At 55.1% G+C, this 13,081-nt stretch overlaps 1 non-coding gene across 1 annotated transcript; it reads right to left on the reverse strand.

Moving 5' to 3' along the window:
* Positions 1–7,613: 7,613 nt before the first annotated feature.
* Positions 7,614–7,817, reverse strand: LOC134434198 (small nucleolar RNA SNORA74). The gene has a single exon (XR_010031820.1). It is a non-coding gene; the product is annotated as a small nucleolar RNA SNORA74 (small nucleolar RNA).
* Positions 7,818–13,081: the final 5,264 nt, after the last annotated feature.

Below are 13,081 nucleotides of genomic sequence, written 5' to 3' on the forward strand. Positions count from 1 at the left end.
CAGGATAGAGGCAGGGGCCAAACCCAATAAGGTGAGGTTTAACAAGTCCAAGTGCTGGGTCCTGCCACTTTGGCCGCAACAACCCCTGCAGCACTACAGGCTGGGGACAGAGTGGCTGGAGAGCAGCCAGGCAGAAAGGGACCTGCAGGGACTGATGGACAGCAGGCTGGACATGAGCCAGCAGTGTGTCCAGGTGGCCAAGAAGGCCACAGGCTCTTGGCCTGGATCAGGAATGGTGTGGCCAGCAGGAGCAGGGCAGGGATTCTTCCCCTGTGCTCAGCATTGCTTGGGTAGCACATTGAGTGCTGTGTCCAGTTCTGTGCCCACCAATTTAGGAAGGACATGGAGGGGCTGGAGTGTGTCCAGAGAAGGGCAACAAGGCTGGGGAGGGATCAGGAACACAAGTCCTGTGAGGAGTGGCTGAGGGAGCTGGGGTTGTTTATCCTGGACAAAGGGAGGCTGAAAGGACACAAGGCGGTGTCTGGGCAGAGGTTGGACTTGATGATCTCCAAGGTCTTTTCCAGCCTTGCTGATTCTGGGATTCTCTGTAAGCACCCTTGGAGCAGTTGCAGGAGGAGCCCTGGGCCTCCTCTTCAGGAGCTCCAGCAGCCCAGGTGCCTCAGCTTTTCCTGGCAGCCCCAAAGCCCATCCTGTCAGTCCTGCAGAGCCCCTGCAGCTCCTCCTCAGTGCCCAGAACAGGGAGCCCCAGAGCCAGACACAGCAGCCCAGATGTGCCCCCCTGGCCTGGGGTGCCTCTGGCAAGGGAGCAGCACCAGGCACTGCAGGAGCCTGCAGACAATTCCTGCAGCACTTGTAGGATGATCCTGCTGCCCAAGGGACGTTCCCATGGTGCCAAGTCAGGAACTGCAATGGGGAGTGGGGCCAGAGAGGAAAGGGCAAACAGGGATGGGCTCCTTGGAGGGGAGGGAACAGGGGTGGGCAATGGGAAGAAATTTGTATAAGGGAAGAGTAAAGAAAGCAAAGGGGAAGCAAAGGAAATGCTCAGGGCAGTTTGGGGGTGGCTGCCAGGCAGCCCTGGCTCTGAGCAACAGCGTCTGCAGTGGGACAGGAAACTCCCCGCTGATGGGAACAAACTTTCTGGCTGACTGCAGAGGCCAGGACAAAGCTGAGTGGTTTCCCTGGTGTCCCCCAGCCCTTGCTGGCCCCAGGGGCTGATGGCATTTGTGCTCCCTCAGGTTCATGTCCCCACAGCAACAGCATGGGGGTGCTCCCCTTGCTGTGTGCAATGCAAACAGGGGCTGCTGAGCCAGTGCTGCCATGTCTGTGCCTGCAAGGATGGGGCACCTGTGTGAGCTGGGGGAGAGGCCAGGGCTGCAGAGGGGGGATGTTGTTGGCAGCTCCATGAGGACGCTCTGGGACACTGCCCTGGGCTGTGCAGCACACTGGGGATGGATCAGCCCCTGCTCTGCTGCTCCTTCCCCTCTGCCCCAGGGCCCTTGCAGAGCCCCAGCCATGCTGTTTGCCCCCAGCCTGCCCACGGCCAGCCTGGGGCTGCTCACAGGGGTTTTCTGTGCTGAGCATTGGCCTGGCTGTGTTCTTGAGAGAGCCTGGGCAAGGAGCCTGGAGCCCCCAGGGCCTGGCCTGAGGCGTCAGTGCTGCCCCAGCAGTGCCCATGGCCTGTCCCTGCTGCAGCCCTGGCACTGCCACCCCCAAGACTGTGCCCGGCCCTGAGAGCACTCAGGCCCTACAGCAACACCAGGGCCACCAGGGCAGCGGGGCAGGGCCACGGCAGCAGCACTGGCAACACCAAGTGCTGCTGCTGCTGGGCACAGCTGCTGTGCCAGCCCTGATCTGCCCCCAGCTCTGCACACAGACATTGCTGCTGCAGCTCCAGAGAAGAGAACAGAAGGGCATCTCTGCAGAAAACTCAGCTGGGAGACCATTTAGTTCCTTCAAAGCCACCAAGAGACCAGCTTATCATTGATGCAGTCTGGGGCCATGGTTAAAGTGGAGGGAAACAAAAGGAGAAATGGCACAAGGAATGACAGTCCTTTGTGGACAATAGAAAAAAAAAAAAGAAAACAAAAAAACAAAGGAAAAAACACCCACAACCAAACCAACAAGTATCAAAGGTGATTTTAATTATAAGTCTTTTTATTTAAGAAATTGGAAATTGGCCAGCAGTTAATGTTTCTGAAAAGCATCCAGTCATCAGTCTCCACACTGCAGCCTTGAGCTCCTGGTTCCTCAGGCTGTAGATGATGGGATTAAGGGCTGGAGACACCACCGAGTACAGAACTGACACTGACAGATCCAGGGATGGGGAAGAGATGGAGGGGGGCTTCAGGTGGGCAAATGCTGCAGTGCTGAGAAACAGGGAGACCACAGCCAGGTGAGGGAGGCAGGTGGAAAAGGCTTTGTGCCATCCCTGCTCAGAGGGGATCCTCAGCACGGCCCTGAAGATCTGCACATAGGAGAAAACAATGAACACAAAACAGCCAAATGCTAAACAGACACTGACAGTAAGAAGCCCAAGTTCCCTGTGGCAGGATTTGGAGCAGGAGAGTTTGAGGATCTGGGGAACTTCACAGAAGAACTGGCCCAGGGCATTGCCATGGCACAGGGGCAATGAAAATGTATTGGCTGTGTGCAGCAGTGAAAAGAGAAAACCACTGGCCCAGGCAGCTGCTGCCATGTGGGCACAAGCTCTGCTGCCCAGGAGGGTCCCGTAGTGCAGGGGTTTGCAGATGGACACGTAGCGGTCGTAGCACATGATGGTCAGGAGGAAATACTCTGCTGAGAGGAAAAACAAAAAGAAAAACACCTGTGAAGCACATCCTGCATAAGAGATGTCCCTGGTGTCCCAGAGGGAATTGTGCATGGCTTTGGGGACAGTGGTGCAGATGGAGCCCAGGTCGCTGAGGGCCAGGTTGAGCAGGAAGAAGAACATGGGCGTGTGCAGGTGGTGGCCGCAGGCTACGGTGCTGATGATGAGGCCGTTGCCCAGGAGGGCAGCCAGGGAGATGCCCAGCAAGAGGCAGAAGTGCAGGAGCTGCAGCTGCCGCGTGTCTGCCAATGGCAGCAGGAGGAAGTGCCTGATGGAGCTGCTGTTGGACATTCCTTCACTCTGGGCATGGTGCGCTGTTGAAAAAGACATTGACAAGCTTGGACAGATTTCCTTTTTGATTTCAGGCTTGTGCTCCTTCTGAGTTGCTGCTTTATTTTCAGCATTGCACTCAGCCTGAATACTGGGGAGACCTGAGGGAAAACAGGGCTCCCTGTGCCACAGGGCAGTCAGACCTGCTGGAACCACACAGGTGCCCTTTGTTCATTTAACCTCTCTCTATTTCACCATGATCACACTTTAATATTTTTTGAAAAATGAAGTAGACTTTTTGAATTCTTCAGTTGAAATTTTTTTTTTCCAAACCTTTCTCTCTTTCCCTATGCACATGAACAGGAAAGGATACCAAGGGCTGGTCTGGCTCTCTGGTGCCTGGAGTTGTGCCTACTGGGAACTGTTTCTCTCTATCCAAGCCTTGTCCCTGCCTGTGCTGCCAGGGCCCAGCCCAGCCCTGGGGTCCCAGCTCTGCCCTGCAGACACCTCCCAGCACAGGGCACTGCCCAGGGGCATCTCCCTGGCAGCAGGGCCTTAAGGGCAGGCCAGACAAACAGAGATGCTGCAAGCCAAGGTGCTGCTGCTGCTGTCTGTAGGGAGAGGAGGCTGAGGAAGCACTTTCTGAGGGAGATCTGAGGAACATCTGCTGATGCCCAGGGTGACAGTGCAGGAGTCTCAGTGACACAGCCAAAGCTGACAGCCCCTTTCCCTTCCCTTTAGGAGAAAGCTGAGAGCAGCCCTGGCCATGCAGCACCACCTCCACAGCAGGATGAATCTGCCCTGATGGGGGTGGCTCCTTCCACCTCCAGTTTCTCCCCTGCAGCGTCCATGGGGAGCTGCCAGGCAGGCTGAGAGCTCCTCCTGGCAGGTGGCACATGCCCTGGGCTGGCCAAGAGCCCTGAGGGCTGCATGAGCTGCTGTGCAGGACAGCCCTGAGCAGCCCTGGCTGCAGCCCCAGCTTCACCCCCTGCAGCCGTCCCTGGCAGCAGGAGCCTTCCTGCCCTGTCCCTCTGACGGTGCCCAGGGCAGCCCCGCTCTGCAGCACATCCTCCTCCTCCTGCTCCTGTGCCAGAGAGAGACTGGGAGAGTCCTCTTGATACATCCCCCAGGCTGTGGGGTGTGCTGGCTTCAGGAGATCCCTCCAGGAGCACAGGGGACATTGCCCTGCACCCACACACTCACCATGCACAGGGCTGTGAAGATGTTTCCCCAAGTGAAGTCTCAGCTCAATGTCTTCCCAGTCCTGATTGCCTTCAGCCTGTCTCTGCCTGGCTCCTGTCCCCTCAGCGCCCGCAGGCAGAGCCCTCAGCCCTGCTGGGCTGGGAGAGGAGCTGGTCCTGGGAAGAGCTGTTCCTTTAAAGCTCAGCAGCACAGACACAGCACAAGGACTTAAATGAGACTCTTGGGGATTTGGTGCTATTTACATCAAACTGAGTCCCTGAGAGAGTTCAAAAAACTTCTCAACAACTCAAAATTGAATTGAAACTCCAAAGTTTTCCAAGTTTTAATGGAAAAACTGAGATACACAAATGAGAAATTTTCCCCTGGTTCCAGTTAGAGCAGAACACTGGAGGCAGTGATGACAGCTGGGGACAAACAAGGCAAAGGTGTCTGTGGTGCTGAGCAAAGCTGGATGTGTTTGAGGAATGCAAAGAGCCCAGGCCTGAGCCCCAGCCCCTGGCCAGGCAGATCCTGTCCCTCCCTCCTTGCTCAGGGCTCTTCCCAGGATGGGCACTGGCATGTGGGGATGTGCAATGCCAAGGGCAGGAGCATGGGGCGGCCCCTGCCAGGCTGCTGAGCAGGGACAAGGAGGCCATGAGGCCCCAGGCCTGCAAGGGTCACTTGTCCCATCGTGGCCTCAGGCCCAGGCCCAGCAGCCATGGCCAAAGTGCTGCCCATGTTGGCTCTGGCAGGGCTGTCTTGCAGCTGCTGCCCATCCCTGTGCCCTGTGCAGCCCAGGCTGTCCCACGGTGTCCCTGTCCTGTGCCTCTGTCCCTGCAGGCTGTCGGCATTCCCCGGCTGCCCCACCTGGCTGGGCCCTTCCTTTGCTGACAGCTCTGCCTCCTGCCTGCCCCTGCCTTCCCACACAGAGCCTGGGGCTGACCCAGGCTCCTTCTGGGAGATGTGTTGTGCCACAGCCCTGCCCTGGGAGGGAAATTAATCTCTCCTTGTTTCCGTTCTGGATCTTCACAGCTGCACTTGGTGACATTATTTCTATCTCAGGTTCATTTCCACTATGAAGAAGAGGTCCAATATATTTGAATCCACCTTTGTCATCCTCACAGGCTGTTCTTGTTCTGCCCTCAGTCTCCACCGAACCCAGGACTTCCAGTTCCCATACAGTGATCATGTTCTTGGGGCCTCCAAATCCCATCCTGGGAGATCTCTGGGCCTTCTCAAAGGTGCTCAGCCCTGGAGATGTGATTTAAGTCCAGGAATGGCTGAGTACATTTTTGCCCAAGATTATATTGGGGAATATAATACAGAATAATACACTGTATCTTTTAAGTGACTGAGGGCAGATTTAGATTTTCTGTAAGGATGAAATATTTTTTGATGATGGTGGCAGGACACTGGCATAGGGTGCCCTCAGAATTGAAACCCCATCACTGGATGTGTTTAAGGTCAGGGACTTTGTACAACCTGAACGAGTGAAGGTGTTCCTGGGTAATGGGAGTTTTACCAGAGACTCTTTTCGGTCTCTTCTAACTCAAACCATTTTACATTTCTTTGGTTCTTATATCCCAACTGCTTCTCCACAGGGCTGCAAATACCTATGCACACCCTGCCAGCATTTTAATGTGGCCTAATTCCCAACACTTCCATAAAAAGGAAAGAAATGCCATATTAGGGACATGAATTGCCATGTTTATGGAGGAATCATTAAAAGCCCCAAAAGTAAAGAAACTGAAAGGAAGGACCAAAATCTCAGTGTGAAAGATTCACCAAGTGGGACAATGGCAGAGACTCTGATGGTGACCTCCCAGCTGACGATGGGGATTTCTGCCTTGGGGTCTGAGTATCAGGATGGAAGGTCGCTCCCAGGAGGAGTCCCTGTGCATTTTCCTCCCCCATGGCTCTGCCCTTCCTGATCCAGCAGCTGTGGGGCAGCAGAGCGGGGACAGTGCAGGGACAGGCCTGGTTCTGACAGGGCTGTTGTGGTTTAGGAATGGTGCTCCCAATTTACTACACCTACTACCAAGACCACGTGTCACCCCAGATTTATATTCCCACCATTGCCCCCCCACACCACAGGGGCTTTGCCTGGCCTGGCCCTGATTGATCTCAGCCCATATTTCACAGTCAGGGATAACCTGGAGATGGTGTCCAGGGTTCACCCTTGTGTGGCCAGTCCAGACCCCCCTGAGGCACTTTAATCCTGGCCGCCCCATCCTCCTGTCTGTTGTTGTGATGCTCTTCAGTGCCCAACTCTTGGGCACGTGAGCATCCACAGGAGGGAGTTTCACAGCCAACTTCTCCCCCAGACAGAGATGTCTTGACCCAGTCCAGCAGCTCAGCTGGGTTTCCCTCTGTGCTCCCAACTGTCCTTTTTCCATGGTTCCAGCCACCCCAGAGAGCATCTCCCACCATCCCTGAGTCAGTGCAGAGGTGCAACGTTGACCATTTCTCTCGCTCAGAGCTCCAGGGATGGTCCCAGTGCTGCAGTGACTGCAGGAAAGGGGACCCCACAATGGGACATTTCTTGGTCAGATACAGACAGGAAGAGTGACAAACTGTCTGTGACTCGGGTTTTGGCCTCGCAGCCCCCGCCGTGGTTTGCAGGGAGCTGCAGTGTGGCTCGGCCCTGGCTGTGCCAGGCAGTGCTGGCCTGGGAGAAGGTGTTGGTGCCAGCTGGCCCAGGGAGCTGCAGCGTGTGGGGAACGAGTTCCTCCTGGCCTCCTGCCCCAGGGTGGCACTGCAGGGCCTCATGGAGCCAAGGGGCCATTGTAGCTCTTCAGGGCCCCATGGAATTAAGGGGACTCTTTGGACATTGTGGGGCCTTGTGGGACTGAGGCCATCGTGACACTTTAGAACCAAGGGGCCACTGTGAAACTACAGGGCCTTGTGGAACTGACACTGAAATCACCCAAAAAGAAACTTTCTAACACAGTTTGAGTATCAAAAAGAATTCATTTTTATTGCAGCACTGATCACTTGGAGGATCCTTCCTCCATTCAAGTGCCCCAAACATCATGCGAACAGAAGTTTTATGACACACACAAGTTCCATATTTATGAGCTATAGAGGTTTTATGACACACACAAGTTCCATATTTATAAGCTATTCCTCTGTGATGCTCTACATCTGGCCTGTAGGCCACACAGTATAAATAATTCCAACTTCATAAGTTATTTATTATATAATTACCTTGCTTATGTAATTCGACCAGTAAGAGCAGGCCCAGGCCATTGGAGACTCAGGCTGCTATTGGCTGGTTAGCTGAGTAGTAACTGGCTCAGCCAATGAGGATTACCTTCATGGGCCTTTTCATCTATATAAGGAAGTTAGATCTCAATAAAGCTGCCTGTTGCTGCATGAACACATACAGTCTAGTCAACTGTCTCCACGGGCAGGAGTTACTCCACTCTCAGGCATGCAGAGTGCTGCCAAAACGTGGCACCACTGAGCACTAGGACGGCCTTGCTGGTGCCAGGAAAGCTCAGCAGCACCTTTTTCTCCCAGCAGCATAACACTGGCACAGGCACTGAGCAGCCACGGGCAGCTGACTACTGCTGGGAGACAAAAACCCCAAAACTGGGGGGTTTACCGGGCAGAAAAAACATGGAGGCACTTTTCTGATGATGCCTACTCTCATCAAGGCTTCATCCAGCAAGAGGAATAGATAAGCTAAACTTATTTCTGGATAAACCACGTCATTTCCACCCTGAGGACCTAAGGCTAGCACAGGAGCCAGCAGAGGCCTTTTAGACAGCAAAACATTTTTGCCCATTTTCCCAGGCTGGCTCACAGTCACACCTCACCCATGTGGCTCCAGAGCTCTTGCTGTGTCCCGCGGGCAGGTTATCCCTTCACATCTGCTCTCGCAGGCTCCAGTGCCCTCCCGGAGCACCTCCCCGGCTGTCCCAGCACAGCTCAGCACAGCTCAGCTCGGGGTTCCACACGCGACGGGGCCGGGGCACCTCAGAGCTGCTCCTTCGGGCGGGTCACCGCCATCGGTCATCGGCTGAAGGCCTAAAGAGAGGACAGCAGAAACATCACAAATAAGCCATTAGTTCCATCTGTATTCACAAAGCTCAACAGCAGCGGCCTGGCTTGTGGCAGAGGACAAAAGCCAGCACACCAAGCGAAAGGCTGAGGAATTAATGCTGAACTGCACAGCCGAGCAATATCCCCAGTCTCCCGGCCGAACAGCTAAATAGGAGGCAGTGAGTATTTCAGGTGGCGCCTTCCTGCCCCGGAGCCTCGGTCTCCAGCCCCGCTGCTGCCGCCACCCGTCCCTGTAACCCCCCCCCCTCACCTCATGGCGGCGGTGGCCCCTCATGGCGAGGGAGCTCGGCCCACCAGAGCTGCTCCTTGCCCTCACGGCGGCGAGCTGAACGAGCCCAGCCCACCAGAGCTGCTCCTTGCCCTCACGGCGGCGAGCTGAACGAGCCCAGCCCACCAGAGCTGCTCCTTGCCCTCACGGCGGCGAGCTGAACGAGCCCAGCCCACCAGAGCTGCTCCTTGCCCTCACGGCGGTGAGCTGAACGAGCCCAGCCCACCAGAGCTGCTCCTTGCCCTCATGGCGGCGAGCTGAAGGAGCCCAGCCCGACAGAGATGCTCCTTGCCCTCACGGCGGCGAGCTGAAGGAGCCCAGCCCGCCAGAGCCACTCCCTGCCCTCATGGCGAGGGAGCCCGGCCCACCAGAGCCGCTCTTGGCCCTCATGGCGGCGAGCTGAAGAAGCCCAGCCCCCCAGAACCGCTTTATCTCCACACGGCGGCGGGGACAGAAAAGGAGCAGGCCTGGCCACGCTGCCGAGGTGATTCCACAGACACCGCCCCGCTCGCTTCGGCCGCTCCCCCTGGGGCGGGGAAAAACCTCGGTAATCAGGCACCGGGAGGGACTTTAAGATCATCTCGTCCCACTCCCTGCCATGGGCAGGTACACCTTCCACTGTCCCAGGTTGCTCCAGTCCCTGTCCGACCAGGCCTTGGACACTTCCAGCATCCCTGACAGAGCCGGAGCAGGAACACGATCTGTGGAGCTGGGAGAACTGAACTCAAGCACCGGCTCATGGGAAGCAGAGGGCTGGTGAGCTGCCTCTGCTTGCCCCTGATGTGTCCCACTTCGGGCACAGGAGGTAGAAGTGTCAGCTCAGAAACAAAAATCCAGCCCTGAAATAAGCAGAGAAAAAGCTGTGGCACTGCCAAGTGCCTTGCTGGGAGAAGCACAATTCCACACCTTCCCTGACCTCCACTGGATGCTGTAATATCAGCCCAGTGCTCTGTGTATCCATGTCTGGGCACAGCAGTGTAACTGTAACTCCCTCGCTGGGGATCCATTCAAAGGAAGTTTTTCTCTGTGCTTTGTGCTCCATTGAGACACTTGAAGGCCTTTCCAGAAAGCCTGGCATCCCTCCCCCATGCTCCTCATGTGCTTATGCTCTCAGAGCTCAGCAGTGAACTCAGCTGGAGCTGCGCCTTGCCTCAGGCAATCATCCACTCCAGCTCTGTCTTCTTCAAATGTTTCATGGTCTATTTTCAGCCCAAGCAGGCAGCTATTCTTCCTGGATGTGGGGTGCTCCTCTCCAGCTCAGCCTGATCCTGCCTTGTCCTGGGAAGCTCTGAGCTTGTTGTGCCCAGGACACTGCTGTGTGCAGGGACAGAGGCTGGTGCTGAGCAGAAGGAGCTCGGTGCTTCCCCTGTCACTGATGAACCTGGTGAGGAACAGGTTTCCCAGCTATGCCCAGTGCACACAGCAAAACCTGTCTGGGGAGAGACAGGTAAGAGCAGACACAGAACACTTCATGCTCTTGTTCCTGGGGGTCTCGCTGCCCATGGCCAAGGGCACGTGCCCACACAGGCATGGATGATGACTCTGCCAAGACCCTAAGCCACAGCTTCAGTTTAGAACTGTTTAATTCATTAGCCCAGCATGGGGCCCAAATGAATATGCTTTGTCTCCTTAATAAAACATTTTCAGCAGGATTGGGGAGATACTTCAAAAGCTTCCTGAATGCCAAATACCAGAACTCAGCAACTCTCAGTGCCAGGACCAGTCTCTCACTTCCCAGTATGGATTCCCTCTGTGTGCACAGCTTTTTCTCTGCTTGCTGGCCTTGGAGGGGGGCTCAAACAAAGGCCTGCACATCATTTGTGAACTTTGGGTGAAAAGCATCAAACCAGATGAAACACAGCAGAGCCGCTCTGCCGTGGGGGTGAAGCCCTTTTCTGTCACAGGAATGAGCACTCTGCATTAGCTGCAGCCAGTCCCTGTTGTTCATCTTGGCTTGCTGACCACTAAACAGAGCCTCCTTTTCTCCTGCAAGTGTCCTGGCAAGGCCTGAAAGGACTGAGAAGCTTTGTTCCAAGCCAGATTAGAGATATGAGTTAGTACAAAACAAAAGCCCAGCAAGCCTCCTGGAGAGTTCCTCTAGTCTAGACACAGCCTCCCCTGAGCTCCCTGCATCCCAGCACAGCCCTGCAGCTTGTGTTCAAAGCAACTCAACTGGCTCCAGAAGCCTGGGTAACCTCTGTTGAGTGAATGTTCAGTTGCAGCATAAAGGAGGAATCACATCTGAGTGATTTTGCTCCCATAAATTAGCAGGATGGGTTAAACCAGGACATGAGCACTGTCTGCTGGCACAGTGCATCCACTCAAGAGATCTGCACTGGCATGGAGCTGTAGTGCCTCAAAAGACGTGTGCTCCAAGCCTGGGGTGGGACATCCCCCATGTAGCTGATGTCTGCAGCTCCTGTGGCAGCAAGAGAGGTCGTTTACTGTCACCTCAGCCCTGAACACACCCGTGCCCAGGGCTCACTGCCTGCCCCCGTCACTGCTCAGCTCTGGCACTGCAGGGCTGGTACTGTGATCCTTCTGTACCAATCAGATTTTGGCTCAACACCATTTGGCCACACTGTCAGTCACTGGAGAAAAAGACAGAGTAGTACCGTGGGAAGAGGAAGAAAATTCAGTAAACCTATGGAAGAAAAGATCTGTGGATGTACATCATCATTTACTATGGTGGTCACCTCCAGCCCCACAGCCAAGCACGTTCAGGCTTTGGTGAGAAGAACTTTTATCTCCCTGGTGTCTGTCATGGCTGGGGCCCGTGATGATGACACCTCATGGGTGTTGGTGCTTGCACTGCCCTGTGAGTGACACCAGCCTTGCTTGGCTCCCACACAGCAGAAGGCAGGGCAGCCATGGCCTCGATGGTGCCTTTTCCTCTTTGAGGTGCTGCACCCAGGTCAGGGATACCCCACACATGAGCACAGACTGGGAGAAGAGCTCATTGACCAGCAAAGAAGGACTTGGAGGATATAATGGATGAAAAGCTGGACATGAGCCAACAGTGGCAGCCCAGAAACTCCCCTGTGCTGGGCTGCACCCACAGAGGAGTGGGCAGCAGGTGAGGGGAGGATGTCCCCCTCTATTCTGCCCTTGTGAGATACCCCTGAAGAGCTGCTCCAGCATCAGGAGGACCTGGAGCTGTTGGAGCAAGTCCAGAGAGGCCATGGAGATGCTCCCAGGATTGGAGCCCCTCTGCCATGGAGCCAGGCTGGGAGAGCTGGGGGTGCTCACCTGAACAAAAGAAGGCTCCAGGGAGAGCTCAGAGCCCCTTCCAGGGCCTAAAGGGGCTCCATGAGAGCTGGAGAGGGACTGGGGACAAGGGATGGAGGGACAGGACACAGGGAATGGCTCCCACTGCCGGAGGGCAGGGATGGATGGGATATTGGGAATTAGGAATTGTTCCCTGTGAGGGTGGGCAGGCCCTGGCAGGGTGCCCAGAGCAGCTGTGGCTGCCCCTGGATCCCTGGCAGTGCCCATGGCCAGGCTGGACAGTGGGGCTGGGAGCAGCCTGGGACAGTGGGAAGTGTCCCTGCCATGGCAGGGGGAGGAATAAAATTATTTTTATGGTCTCTTCTGACCCAACCCATTCTGTAATTCCATCATCTCCTCTGCCTCCACAGAGGGGCCATTTCCACTTCCCCACTGCCATCACAAGATGGCATTCCAGACCTAAAAGCTGACCTGGCTCAGCTGATACTTGGAGATCTTTTCCAGGCCCTGGGGTGTCCAACCCCAGAAGAAGCTGTGGATTTAACCGTGCCTGCTGAGCTCTTCTGCCAGGTCTCAGCCCTGACACTGCCTTTTAATCACATCCTTTAACGCCAGGGCTGTGCCTTAATCAGCTGCACTGAAACACTGCTGCCGCTACTGTGTAACCTCTGAGCCATCTAATTGCACTGAGCTAAGCCAGTTACAGCTTTGACAGTGAATGTCATGCAGAGCACTTTAATCTTGACCTGCAATACCTCGGGCTCTTGCAGGGCCTCCTCTGCCTCCGAGGACACGCTGCTAATCAGACCGAGCCAGGATGTAGTTTAAGACGGACAAAGGGAGCCAAGGGCAAATCATGAGCAAAACGAATCTGACTCATTTTGTTACAAAGCAGTGTTGAAGGTGTTGAAGGTAGAGCTGCCTTTTCTTTGCCTCAGAATGATTTGGGAGAGTAGTGAGAATAATTTGTTTCAATAATTTATAACTTTAAAATAATAACAAAAAAAAAGAGAGAGAAAAATCATTCTTCTTAGATATGTTTTTTTAAAAGAAAGCTTATTTTGAGTTAGGTGCATAAAGCACTGAGCACTGGTGCAGTGTGTTGTCCACAGTGTCTGCTCCCACGTGTGAGTGGGTGCTCCAGGCTTCACTCACCAGTTGCTCCCTGCAGGAAGAACCCATGATCCAACCATCTCTTTCCCTGGCCAAGGGCCTGCAGCCTCCCACCGGGGCTTGGTGCCATGTCCTGGGTGCCAGCTCTGCCAGCACAGCTCCCT

The sequence above is a fragment of the Melospiza melodia genome, unplaced genomic scaffold, assembly GCF_035770615.1.
Source record: "Melospiza melodia melodia isolate bMelMel2 unplaced genomic scaffold, bMelMel2.pri scaffold_32, whole genome shotgun sequence".
NCBI classification, from domain to species: Eukaryota; Metazoa; Chordata; class Aves; order Passeriformes; family Passerellidae; genus Melospiza; species Melospiza melodia.